General features: G+C 41.0%; 1 non-coding gene across 1 annotated transcript; it reads right to left on the reverse strand.

Annotated features, from left to right (window-relative positions):
* Positions 1–9,037: 9,037 nt before the first annotated feature.
* On the reverse strand, positions 9,038–9,121 carry TRNAL-CAA (transfer RNA leucine (anticodon CAA)). Its single transcript has one exon. It is a non-coding gene; the product is annotated as a tRNA-Leu (tRNA).
* Between the last annotated feature and the right edge of the window lie 5,479 nt (positions 9,122–14,600).

Here is a 14,600-nt window from a genome sequence, read left to right on the forward strand (position 1 = left end):
TATAGTACATCGCCACCTCCTATCAGTGTACCTCCGCTTAAGAGTTTTCAAGGTCGTTAGCCCTAGCAGCCGAGGGCTTATTTTACTTGTGGCGACACGAGGCACATTGCTAGATATTGCCCTCGAGCACCGAGTAGTTCTCAGCACCAGGTTCTCGTGCTATGGTTCAGGCACCAAGTGTTCTGTCGCCCGCCCAGCTAGCTAGAGGCATAGGTAGAGGTGTTAGAGGTGGGGGTAGGGGTATTAGAGGTGGATCTCAGGCTGCTAGAGGTGGAGGCCAGCCAGCAGGAGGTCGTCCCAGAGAGTAGTTCAGAGTGGTGGGGCCTAGCCCCGATGTAGTTATCACAGGTACTGTTCTGGTTTGTAGTAGAGATGCTTCAGTTCTATTTGATCTAGGATCTATGTACTCCTATGTGCCGTCTTATTTTACACCGTATCTGGTCATGTCTAGTGATTCTTTTAGTGCTCCTGTATATGTGTCTACATCGGTGGGTGATTCTATTGTGGTCTATCGTGTCCATCATTCATATATAGTTGTGATTGGGGGTCTTGAGACTCGAGTTGATTTGCTACTTCTGGACATGGTTGATTTCGATGTCATATTGGGGATGGACTTGTTATCACCTTACCAGGCTATCTTGGACTGTCATGCCAAGAATGTGAACTTAGCCTTGCCAGGTTTACCTCGTTTTGAGTGGAGAGTGACTCCTGGTCATTCTACCCGAAGTGTCATCACATATATAAAGCCTCGACGTATGGTCGAGAAGGGGTGTTTGGCTTATTTGGCATATGTTCGTGATTCTAGTGTCGAGGTTCCTTCTATTGATTTTGTGCTTGTTGTTCGTGAGTTTCCTAAGGTATTTCCTTCAGACCTGAAGGGTATGCCACCCGACAGGGATATTGACTTCTGCATTGATTTGGCTCCAAGCACTCAGCCCATTTCTATTTCGTCGTATCGTATGGCCCTGCTTGAGTTGAAAGAGTTGAAGGAGGAGTTGCAAGACTTGCTCAAAAAAGGCTTCAATAGACCTAGTGTCTCACCTTGGGGTGCGTCGGTGTTGTTTGTTAAGAAGAAGGATGGATCGATGAGGATGTGTATAGATTACCGACAGTTGAACAAGGTTACAATCAAGAATAAGTATCCATTGTTGAGGATTGATGATTTGTTTGATTAGCTTCAGGGCGCCAAGGTATTTTCGAAGATTGACTTGAGATCTGGCTACCATCAGTTGAGGATTAGGGCATCTGATGTCCCTAATACAGCTTTCCGCACTCGGTACGGGCATTATGAGTTCTTGGTGATGTCATTTGGGTTGACAAATGCCCCAGTAGCTTTTATGGATTTGATTAACCGAATGTTCAAGCCTTGCTTGGACTCATTCGTGATAGTCTTCATTGATGATATTTTGATCTATTCTCGTAGCCGGGAGGAGCATGAGCAGCATCTAAGAGTGGTCCTCTAGACTTTGAGAGATAGTCAGTTGTATGCTAAGTTTTCAAAGTGTGAGTTCTGGTTGAGTTCAGTTGCTTTCTTGGGTCATGTTATTTTAGTAAAGGGTATTCAGGTAGATCCGAAGAAGATAGAGGCAGTCAAGAACTGGCCTAGACAAGCATTACCTACAGAGATCCGGAGTTTCTTGGGCTTGGCGGGTTATTACCGTCGGTTTGTGAAGGGGTTCTCATCTATTACAGCCCCGATGACCAGGTTGACCCAGAAGGGTGCCCAGTTCAGGTGGTCGGACGAGTGTGAAGGCGAGCTTTCAGAAGCTCAAGATAGCTTTGACTACGGCGCCAGTGTTGGTTTTGCCCACAGGTTCAGGGCCATATACAGTTTATTGTGATGTATCTCGTATTGCACTTGGTGCGGTGTTGATGCAGGATGGCAAGGTTATTGCATATGATTCGCGTCAATTGAATATTCACGAGAAGAATTATCCCGTTCATGATTTGGAGTTAGCGGCCATCGTTCATGCGTTGAAGATTTGGAGGCATTATCTATATGGTGTGCCATGCGAGGTGTTCACGGATCATAAGAGTTTGTAATACTTGTTCAAGCAAAAGGAGCTAAATTTGAGGCAGAGAAGGTGGTTGGAGTTATTGAAAGCTATGATATCATCATCTTATATCATCCAGGAAAGGCCAATGTGGTAGTCGATGCTTTGAGTAGGAAGTCAGCTAGTATGGCTAGTCTTGCGTATATTCCAGTTGGTGAGATATCGCTTGCTTTGGATGTTCAGGCTTTGGCCAATCAGTTCGTGAAGTTGGATGTTTCTGAGACCAGTCGTGTGTTAGCTTGCATAGTCACTCGTTCTTCTTTATTGGAGCGTATCAAAGATTGGCAGTATGATGATCCTCATTTGTATGTCCTTAGGGGATGATGGAGTTTTGAGGCTGCAGGGTAGAGTTTGTGTGCCTAATGTAGATGGGTTTCGAGAGTTGATTTTAGAGGAGGCCCATAGTTCCCGGTACTCTATTCATCCAGGCGCTGCTAAGATGTATCAGGGTTTGCGGTAATATTATTGGTGGAAGAGAATGAAAAAGGACATTATTTCATATGTGGATCAGTATTTGAATTGTTAGCAGGTTAAGTACGAGCATTAGAGACCTGGTGGTCTGTTCCAGGAGATTGAGATTCCTGAGTGGAAGTGGGAGCGTATCATTATGGACTTTGTTGTTGGACTCCCATGGACTCAGAGGAAGTTGACGCAGTATGGGTTATTGTTGATAGGCTGACCAAGTCAGCGCATTTCATTCCTATGGCAGTCTCCTATTCTTTCGAGAGGTTAGTTGAGATCTATATCCGGGAGATTGTTCGTCTTCATGGTGTGCCCGTGTCTATCATTTCGGACCGAGGCACGCAGTTTACCTTACATTTCTAGAGAGCAGTTCAGTAGGAGTTGGGCACACGGGTCGAGTTAAGCACAATATTTCATCCTTAGACGGACGGGCAGTCCGAGAGTACTATTCAGATTTTGGAAGATATGCTTCAAGCTTGTGTCATTGACTTTGGAGGCTCGTGGGATCAGTTCTTGCCTTTAGCGAAGTTTGCCTACAACAACAGCTACTAGTCGAGCATCTAGATGGCTCCTTATGAGGCTTTATATGGTAGGCGGTGTCGGTCTCCGGTTAGATGGTTTGAGCCGGGAGAGGCTCGGTTGTTGGGTATGAATCTAGTACAGGATGCCTTGGACAAGGTCAGGATCATTCAGGATAGGCTTCGTATAGATCAGTCCATGCAAAAGAGTTATGCCGACCGTAAGGTTTGTGATTTGGCATCCATGGTCGGCGAGCGGGTGTTGCTTCAGGTGTCGCCTATGAAGGGAATGATGAGATTTAGGAAGAGGGACAAGCTTAACCCTAGGTTCATTGGCCCATTTGAGATTTTTGATCGAGTGGGAGAGGTGGCTTACAGATTTGCGTTGCGGCCGAGCTTATCAGTCGCACATCCAGTGTTTCATGGCTCCATGCTTCGGAAATATCACGATGATCCATCCCACGTGTTAGATTTCAGCACTGTCCAGTTGGACAAGGACTTGTCCTGTGAGGAGGAGCCGGTAGCTATTCTAGACCGGCAGGTTCGTCAGTTGAGATCGAAGAGTTTCCCTTCTGTTCGTGCTCAGTGGAGAGGTCAGCCTGCTGAGGCATTGACCTGGGAGTCCAAGTCCGATATGCGGAGCCATTATCCCCATCTTTTCCCCGACTCAAGTACTTCCTTCCTATGTCCGTTCAACAACGAACGTTTGTTTTAGAGGTGGAGAACGTTTTAGAAATAAATTATGTGTTCTGAGGCCTTAAAAACCTCTTTCTGTCTCACCTCGATTTACGTGTGTGGTCCGGGCGCGTATCTGGAAAGCCATTATGTGAAAATATGTGAAAAATAATAGATTTTGCCTTTAAAATAAATTTAAGTTGACTTCGGTCAACATTTTGGGTAAACGTACCTGAACCCGTGATTTGACGGTCTTGGAGGGTCTGTAGGAAAATATGGGACTTGGGCGTATGCCCGGAATCAAATTCCGAGGTCCCAAGCCCGAGAAATGAATTTTAAAGAAAATTGTTTTCTAGATTAAATATGAGTTTTTGGAAATGAAATGTGTTTGGAATTTGATGGTATCAGGCCCGTATTTTGGTTCCGGAGCCTCGTACAGGTCTTATATATGATTTAAGTTGAGCCTGTAAAATTTGGTAAGAAACGGAGGTCATATGACGTGATTCGGAACCTTAGTTGTAAAACTTGAAACTTTGAAAGTTCTTGAGATTTTCTTTGATTTTGATGCTAAATTCATAGTTGTTGATGTTATTTTGATGATTTGATTGCATGTTTGGTTTGGAGCCCCGAGAGCTCGGGTGAGTTTTGGATAGGCCATAGAGTGAAATTTGGACTTAGAAATTGCTGGTATGTTGCAGGTCTACAGGCTTCGCATTTGCGAGATCGCAAATGCGAATAAACCATCGCAAATGCGAGAGAAGGCCGGGGAAGGCCTGATCGCAAAGGCAATCATTTCATCGCAAATGCGTAAAAGCCCAGAAATCCCCATTGTCGCAAATGCGAGTTCGCAATTGCGAACCCTAGTCGCAATTGCGACATCTGTGACCTGCAAATTCATGACTTAGCCGGAAATCTTTCATTTTTCAAACTCTTTCAAAACATAAACTCTCTAGGGCAATTTTCCAAAGAAAAGTTCTTCTCCAAATCGATTGCAAGTCATTTCTAACTCGTTTTCTTCAATCTTTAACATCTTTTCACATGATTTCAACTCAAAATCAAGGGTTTTCATGGGGGAAATTGGGTGTTTTAGGTAGAACCTAGTTTTTTCAAATTTTGGGGATTTAGATCTCGATTTGAGGTCCGATTTCAAAACAAATTATATATTTGGGTTCGTGGGGGAATGGGTAATCGGGTTTTAGTTCGAACCTCGGGTTTTGACCATGTGGGCCCGGTGGCGATTTTTGAATTTTTGGGAAAAACATTAGAAAACCTATTTTCATGTATTGGAATTGATTCATTTAGCATTTATTGATATAGTTAAGTAACTTGTGGCTAGATACGAGCGAATTGGTGGTGGTATCAGGAGGTAAAGCGATAGTTGAGACTTGAATTGTGTTTGTGGCATCGAGGTAAGTGTTTGGTCTAACCTTAGCTTGACGGATTAGGAGTTGTGTCTTATTTGCTATGTGTTATTTGTGGAGTACGACGTATAGGCACGGTGGCAAGTATCTATATATCGGTGTCAAGCATGCCCGTCGGTCTAGTGTTGTAATTGTAGTGACTCCGTTGAGATTTATTCATACTTAAAATGTTGGCTATCATTGTTGGTTCCCTTGCCAGGATGTTATTGTTTATGATATTGTCTCCCTTGCCGGGATGTTATTGTTATGACATTGTCTCCCTTGTCGGGATGTTATTGTTTACGATATTGTTTCCCTTGCCGGATTGTTATTGTTTCCCTTGCCGGGATGTTGTTGTTATACTCTTGTTCCCTTGTCGGGATTCTTTTGTGATTGTTGTTGATTTATAAATAGGTTCGGGTGGCACGCCGCCACGGAAATATATGAAATGGGAGCGGGTTGCACGTCTGCAATGAGATATATGAAATGGGAGCGGGTTACACACCTGCAACGAGATATATGAAATGGGATCGGGTTGCACGCCTGCAATGAGATATATGAATGGGATCGGATTGCACGCCTGCAATGAGATACATGAAATGGGAGTGGGTTGCACGCCTGCAATGAGATATATGAAATGGGATCGGGTTGCACGCCTGCAACGAGATACATAAAATGGGATCGGGTTGCACGCCTACAACAAGATGTGAAACGAAAGTAAATTCTGCATTTATTTTCCTTATCTTTGTTGGTAAATGGATTTTGGTTTCTTTATATTCCTCTTGATATTATATTGTTATATGTTACTCCCCGAAGCATGTTTTTCCCCCTCCCATCCTTAAACTGTAATTATCTACTTTTATTTTTCTGTTGTATATGATTTAACTTCACAGGTTTATTTGGTAGTCTGGTCCTAGCCTCGTAACTACTTCGCCGAGGTTAGGCTAGGCACTTACCAGCACATAGGGTCGGTTGTGCTGATACCACACTCTGCACTGTGTGCAAATACTGGTACCGGAGCATTTGGACCGTAGTGAGGTTGCTGGCTTCAGTCTAACAAGCAACCCGAGGTAGTCCTGCAGGCATCCGCGGGCCTTGGCGTCTCCTTCTATCATTTTATTCTATTTCTTTTATGTACTTGAGAGACAATGTTGTAATAACTCTTTTAGACCTCTATTTTTAGTATTCGTAGACAGTCTGTGAAATTGTGACACCAGTTTTGGGCAGTTTATGTATGGATTGGTATTGGCAACTTTATTAAAATATACGTTTCAGTCTTCCGCTTTTAAATTTCCGTTGTTTATGTAATGTTGGCTCTTAATTGTTAAAGAATTAAAAATGGGAAAAGGTAAACAATTTAAATGGTTGGATTGCCTAGCTTTCACTAGTAGGAGCCATCACGACTCCCGATGGTGGGAAATCCGGGTCATGACATATGTAAGGCCCTGTAAAATTCTTCCTAAAAATCGGGATATCGTGGTGACAAGTTAGGATTATGCTCGTCGGACCTTTTGAATTGAACTGTGCAATAAAAAGTTAAAGGAAAATGTTCGCAGAGGTATGCATTTCTACTGCCTATTGTGCGACGGCATAATCACTTTTGTGTGCCGCATATTTGCCGCAAAGTGAGGCAGTCATTTGGCCAATTTTGAGGTCATTTTTGTGGCCCATTATGCAATCACATATCCACTTTGTGGCCCGCACATTGATCGCATAATCGTTCTTAGACTTTTGCAAAGGGAGGTTCTGAGGCGCTTTATGCAACCGTAGAACCGGTCTGCGGACAACATAATGGTCGCGGACCTAAGTAGAGAGATCAGGCCCTGAGAACTACTTTTTGCGGTCACTTTGCGAACCGCATAACTGTTATGCGACCGCAGATCCGAGTCGGGGCCCCAGATTTCTAATAAAACTCGATCCATTATTGTTATAACTTATACAATGGCTCATTTTAAGCGTATTTCCTGGTACTTTTAGAGTGAGAAAGAGGGTCTAAGAGAGAGGAAGTGTCCGTCACCAAAATTTCTCCACAAATTCTTGTTTAAACTTTGAAGATATTCAAGTGAGGCACCTAAATCTTCATCCTAAGAGGTAAGACTTCATCAACCCAGCTCTTAATTCCAAACATAGCTAAAATGGGCTAGTAGTGAGATAATTCATGGGAATGAGAGTGATTCCAGTGCATGCATATATTCTTAGAAGATGTGGGGGAATTATAGATCAAATATAGAGAAGTATGGGGAATGGGTTGGTGTAATCTTCCATAAAAGGACCATAAGACCTTAATGAACATATAATGATTGATAAAATTCTCAAGTGAGCTAAGATTATGATCATTTTCCTAATTATGGGTTCAATTGTGCTACAATGCTAAAATAGATTGAAGTTGTGAACATTCCGGAATGTTGTAGGAATTAAAGGAAAGCTCAATTGAGGTATGTATGGTTAAACCTCCTTCTTCTTAGAATCGAACCTCTGGTGTACGTGTAAGTGGTGTAAGTCCCTGAATTGATCATACTAGAATCGTTTCCCTAAAGTGTTGTGTTGAAAGATTTATGTTCCATGATTGTTCTAAATGATCATCATGTCATCATGTTATTGAGAATGTGTTTAAATGTGGAACATATGTGTTGAGAAAGTTCAAGAATTCATGTCAAGAATCGAATAAAGCTTGCTATGCTATTTGTATGAAAAGCCTCAGTATGATTAAGATTTTCCATGCCTTCCCCATATGTAAGTGATGCCTTACATGATAGGCCTTATTGATGTGGATGATAATGTTATTTGAATGCATAAAAAGGGAAACTTGAATTGTAAGATACGACCAACTACCGAGAACGATTTAATAAATGAGGCTGCTCGTGCCATGTACTGAAAGATGGGAAGGACATGTGAATTGAGATGAACGATTGAATGGTTGATGTCTCAAGTGAGATGCCCTAGCCGATCGGGTCGTGATCGGACACGATGTCACACACATGGTGGTAATTGTGCTGGATTGATTGAAACTGTGGAAATAGTTAATGTCTCAAATGTGATGACCTAGCCGGTCGGGTCGAGATCAGACTCCGTGTAGGAACACGGTGATATTGTGGATTATGGCACATGGCACTGAGATTATCAAACTTAAATAAGATGGAAACTTAACCGGAAATTGTGTGATCCTTACTTGATATTTTAGTATGTGTTTGAAGCTCTTGTTGTATATCATGAGTGCTTCTCCTTTATTTCATTGTTCGTTCTATTAAGATTGGTGTCTTGCTTTACATAATAGTACTATTCGACAGTACTAACGTCCCTTTTGTCGGGGCGCTACATCTTTAAATGGATATAGGTGGTTCCGTAGCAGATAGTGTTGATCACAGCTAGTGGCGCGTCCTCTTTCTATATAAAAACAAATGGACTTGCTGTAGGAAAACAATAAAATGGTCAGAAGTGGGATTTGAACCCACGCATCGGACACGATATCGCACACAGGTGGTAATTATGCTGGATTGATTGAAACTGTGGAAATGGTTGATGTCTCAAATGAGATGACCTAGTCGGTCGGGTCGAGATCAGACTCCGTGTAGGAACACGGTGATATTGTGGATTATGGCACATGGCACTGAGATTATCAAACTTAAATAAGATGGAAACTTAACCGGAAATTGTGTGATCCTTACTTGATATTTTCGTATGTGTTTGAAGCTCTTGTTGTATATCATGAGTGCTTCTCCTTTATTTCATTGTTCGTTCTATTAAGATTGGTGTTTTGCTTTACATAATAGTACTATTTGACAGTACTAACGTCCCTTTTGCCGGGGCGATACATCTTTAAATGGATATAGGTAGTTCCGTAGCAGATAGTGTTGATCGCAGCTAGTGGCGCGTCCTCTTTCTATATAAAAACAAATGGACTTGTTGTAGGAAAACAATAAAATGGAATTGTCAAAAGTGGGATTTGAACCCACGCCCTCTCACGAGGACCCGAACTTGAGTCTGGCGCCTTAGACCACTCGGCCATCCTGACTGAATGTAACTAACTAGAAATATAAAAATATTTGGAATAACTATCACAACTAAGAAAAAACAAGAAAAGTGAATGTGTTAAGATAGTCAATCTATAGTAGAATAGGAGTTAATGATTTCTAAGTTCATGGCTTGCCTAGCTTCTACTAGGGGTGGGCATCGGTCGGTTCGGTTCGGTTTTGAACATTATCGGTTTTGCCTATCGGTTATCGGTTTACAAATATCATAACCCGATAACCAAACCGATAAGATATTGGTTATCGGTTATCGGTTAATCGGTTATATATCGTTATCGGTTCGGTTATCGGTTTACCCGATAAGATAAAACAACTAAAAAAAATTGCAATATATAAAACAAAGAAATCAAACCGCCAGAACGTGTAAACTACCAACTTTTGTTGTTTCTTAACAAAAGCACGCTCCCACTTCTGTGCAGTATCTACTGATGTCTGGCGGAGAACTGGTGGTGAGTCTTGCTTCTTGACTCTTGGGGGCTGCGACGGAAACAAGAATGAGAACTAAGAGACAAACGACTGAAGACTGAAGAGTGAAGAGGGAATTAGGAAAATAAATAACCCTAGTATATACTTAAGGGTAAATTAGAAAATTATATCATTCTTATTGGGTTATCAGTTTTTACCCAATAACAAAAATGCAAACCGAGCCCGAACCGATAACCCAATAAAAAAAATTAACCTGTTACCGAACCGTTAACCCAATAACCCAATACCGATAACTCAATAAAGAATTAATTGTTCGGGTTATCGGTTTTACCCGATATATGCCCACCCCTACCCCATACCATTAATATTTTCTTTCTATTAACTTTGCATAACTTAAAAAGAAAATGCATTTTATTGATAATAGACTCTAGAGTAGGAAAAATGACATTGTATAACCGCTGTAAAATAGTCAAAAAAATGTATAAAATTTATAGTATATATATATATATATATATATATATATATATATATATATATTCTGTAAGTTATATACAAAAATTCAGTTACCAGATATAAATAGTTTCTGGTGCGGTCTAAAAGTGATAATACCACTCTAGAGTATCCAAAATGGTTCACACGAGGTTAGAGTGTACCTCAATACTTGTGAATTCAATCGATATATTGCGAGATACGGTGTTTCAAATTTAAATTTTCACAAAAAAATATGACATTAATGTCAGGCTTCAATCTTTTAATAGCCTAAGGTTTAACGCATAACTCAACAATATTCGCAAGAAATAATAAAAGAAACAAAAAAAAAACAATACATCAAATAAAGTTTATAGAATTCGGGACACTATGTTGATAACCGCAAGTATATACCCTTAATGAATGAGTAGGTTTCTTTCTTGGTTATGAGAGATTCAACTTTGTTATGTATCTAATCTACGAGGACTTTTTTTTTTAATTTCTTTTTGTACGAAAGATAAATATGCATTTAACTATTAAAAGAGTTCCACAGAGAGGATGATGCATCTGGAGCATCATATTAGTGTATCTAGGTTGGCTAGTATTACAAATAGGATCAGGAGATACACTTGAACAAAACATAGATAGGTCACTATTTAATACAGCATTTCCTATTGTAAAAACTCCATCGGACTCATTTCCAGCAAAAAGTGTTCTCGGAGCTTCATCGTCATCTTGCATGGGCTTGATCTTCCTGTAGCGAATCCCACCTGCCTGATCATGTTGAAAGATGCTGCTAACAAAAACTGGTGGCACTGCAAAAACTGTTGGTGGCTTGTTTGGTTCCATTAAGCAGCCTTCCTTGGCTAATCTATCTTCCACTCCATTTTCCTCTCTGTAGACATGTAAGATGGCTGGACTATGCAACTGGTCCAGGAGGTGCCTGCAATCAGATACTATATTAGCGTATTGCATGTTACCATGTTGCATAATAGTGAGTACCCCCAAAGCATCCACGTTAACTTCTATTTGTGTCAACTGGTGATATTTGGCTAATTCCAATCCCCTGTAGAGCGCTTACAATTCCGCATGAACACTGCTTGTGTTTGTAATATTTCCTGAGAATCCAAATAACCTATTCCCATTGGAATCACGAATGATCCCTCCCACACCTGCTTTGCCAGTAGATGGTGAAACTGCTCCATCTATATTTAGTTTAAAGTAGTTTGATTGGGGTGGAATCCATTTTATAGGTTTTATGGAGTAGTTGTATTTGATGTCTTGTTTGCTGGCCATGTATGTGAATTCTAGTGCTTGACTCTGAATGTACTTCATGGATATAGGGTGTTGATTGTGATTAAAGTTATTATCTTTTCTTGTGAGCCAAATATTCCATAAGGTGAAGGATATAAAAGTTTGTTGATTAATTAGGTGAGGCATGACATTTGTTGTGTTGTGAATTAGTTTGTATAACCATTGTGATGACTTGAAATTCGTGGGGATAAGGTTAATAACATCTAGTAAACGTAGCTAAGCCCACAGAGTTTGTACGTTGGGACATTTGAGGAAGATGTGATTTAGTGATTCTGAGTGTTGGTTACAGATTGTACAAAGATTATCCGGGATTATACCAATATGATACAAGTAGCTCCTTGTAGGGAGGCAGTTGTGCATGAGTAGCCATAGGAAAGATATTATTTTTGGAATTACAGGAAGTTTCCAAATCCAATTGAAGAGGGGAGTATCTGTTGTGTTGGAGTTTTGTTGTTGCATTAGAGCTTTGTATATTGATTTTACAGTAAATTTGCCATTTGGAGTTAAACCCCAGAAGATCTGATAATGGATTTGGTGTAGACAGGCACATATATTTTGTTAATTAGGAGCTTTATATTACTTGGGATGTCAAAAGGACATTTATCCCAACCCCATGAATTACTTGTCATGTAGATGTCAATTGTATTATTTATATGGTTTATAGGTAAAGGCCCAGAAATGGTGATCTCATATTAGAAGTATTTGATTGTACCCCTAGGTGACAGTAAGACCATAAAAGTATATTTTTCCATGTATGAGAGAGCCCCCATCTGGGCATTGGATTCTTGTTATATTTATGAATAAGAGTTTTTGCCTAAAGTTGTGTTGGTGAGTGAAATAGTCTCCAAGAGAGGCTAGCTATTAGGGCATTATTTTTTTGTCACGACCCTAAACCCGGACCCGATCGTGATGGCGCCTCTCGTGAAGACAAGGCCAGCCGACACACTCCCAATACGTTTTTAAGCAATTAATTAATAAAACTAAGTCTTTAACATAGAAATCCCAAAATAAGGTGAATAATACAGTTGCGGAATAGACATAGCCCGACATCGGGGTGTCACCAGTCATGAGCATCTATCGTAAAAGCTACAAGTCTGAAAGAGTCTACACAACTATTACATAACTAAAACAGGAGAAAATAAGATAGAGGGAGAAGCACTGGGCTGCGAACACCGAGCAGCTACCTAGTGAATCTCCGAAGTCTGTTGGAAGCTCTCAACCCTTACAAGCAGGACCTGAAGCACCGGAATCTGCACACGGGGTGCAGGAAGTAAAGTGAGTACTCCAACTCAGTGAGTAATAATAATAAATGAATACTGAGCGATAAGAAATCACGTAAAAGCACCTCAACATACTATAAAGAAGCAGTATAAGACTAGTAAAAGCAATGAAACAGTGAAAACATGTAAAAACACTTAGTTCAGAAGAAGCTTCTTTAAAACACCTTTTTAACAGTTAAACGATTAAATGAGAAGCATCTAGAACAGATAAACACATAAGAATCCACCCCTCTGGCACAATGTTAACAGAATCCGCCCCTCGAGCTATATCTCATATCACATTGGGTACCCGCGCTCACTGGAGGTGTACAGACTCCGGGAGGGACCCCTTACGGCCCAAGTGCAATATCAAGCCATCTCGTGGCATAATCAATAGGCTCTCGGCCTCATATCAACAAGTCACCTCGTGGCGTACAATCTTAGGCCCTCGGCCTTATACTCATAAATCAGTGTATCCTCACAACACAGACCATCGGCCTTACTCAGTCAGAATCTCATAATCCACTCAGACATAATAAAATATGATGCTCAACCCAAAATATCATTTTAAGTGTTGAAACAAAGTAAACATGGCTGAGTTATGAAAATAGTAGAATATAGCATGACTGAGTACAAGTATAAAGTCAAAATAGTGAGGAAATATCAGGAAAATTCCCCTAAGGGTTCAAATAGTTGGCACGAGGCTCAAATATGGCATTCAGCCCAAAACATGATGATAGCAGGCAGTTTTCAGTCAAATACGCGGTAAAATAGTCATTCGGGATGGACTGAGTCACAATCCCCAATGGTGCACGACCCCTCGCTCGTCATCTAGCATGTGTGTCACCTCAATATAGCACAACGATGTGCAATCTGGGGTTTCATACCCTCAGGACAACATTTACAATCATTACTCACCTCTATCCGGTCCAAATCTCTAGCTCGCGATGCCTTTTTCCCTCGAATCGGTCTCTGGATGCTTCAAATCTAACCAAAATCAGTAAAAAACTATCAAAATATGCTAAGGGAACAAAGCCCACTTGAAAGAAATCAAATTACAATACAAATCCCGAAATTGGCCAAACCCGACCCCCGGGCCCACGTCTCAGAATTCGATAAAATTTACATCAATAGACTCCTTATCACTCCCTAAGTTCATTCATATCAAAAACATCAAAATCCAACCACAAATGACCCCTCAAATTCCAAATTCTAGGTCTCCAATTATAAGCCCCGGTTCTTCAATATTAGGCTTAAATTCCATGATTAATTAGGTGGAATCCACATAAGAATTAGTATTAAGTCCATAAATCTTACCTCCAAGTGTTTCCCCTTGAATCCCTCTTCAATCCTCTTCAAAAAGCTCCAAAATCACTCAAAAATGGTAGAAGTTAACCCCAAAATCGCGGACAAATGGCTATTTAAACATTCTGCTCAGGCATCCAATCCTTCTTCGCGAACGCGGTCAATGCCTCGCGTTCACGAAGCACAAACTGACTTTGACCAAATTTCCTTCATCACGATCGCGACTCCCAGCTCGCGAACGCAAAATAGCTCCCTTACTCACCGCGAACGCAAAGAACAAATCCACCTGAACCCAACTGCTCAACTTTCCTCTACGCGAATGCGTCTGATACCTCGCGAACGCGATGTACAAGACACCAGCCCTTCGCGAACGCGGAGCCTCCCTTGCGAACGCGAAGGCTAAATTCTCAGCCTCACCTGCTAACCCTTCGCGAACGCGAAGGTCAATTTTTCTGCAACACTTCAGTAGATTTTCTGCAATTCTCAACATCTTGAAATGGTCCGTTTAACCACCCGAAACTCACCCGAGGCCCCCAAGACCTCAACCAAACATTCCAACATATCCCATAACACCATTCAAACTTGTTCCAATCTTCATAATGCTCAAAACAACATCAAAACACCAAATCCGCATCGAATTCAAGCCTAAGAATTCCAAAATCTTATAAATTACGCTTTTGATTAAAAAGTT

The sequence above is a fragment of the Nicotiana tabacum genome, chromosome 6 (assembly GCF_000715075.1).
Source record: "Nicotiana tabacum cultivar K326 chromosome 6, ASM71507v2, whole genome shotgun sequence".
NCBI classification, from domain to species: Eukaryota; Viridiplantae; Streptophyta; class Magnoliopsida; order Solanales; family Solanaceae; genus Nicotiana; species Nicotiana tabacum.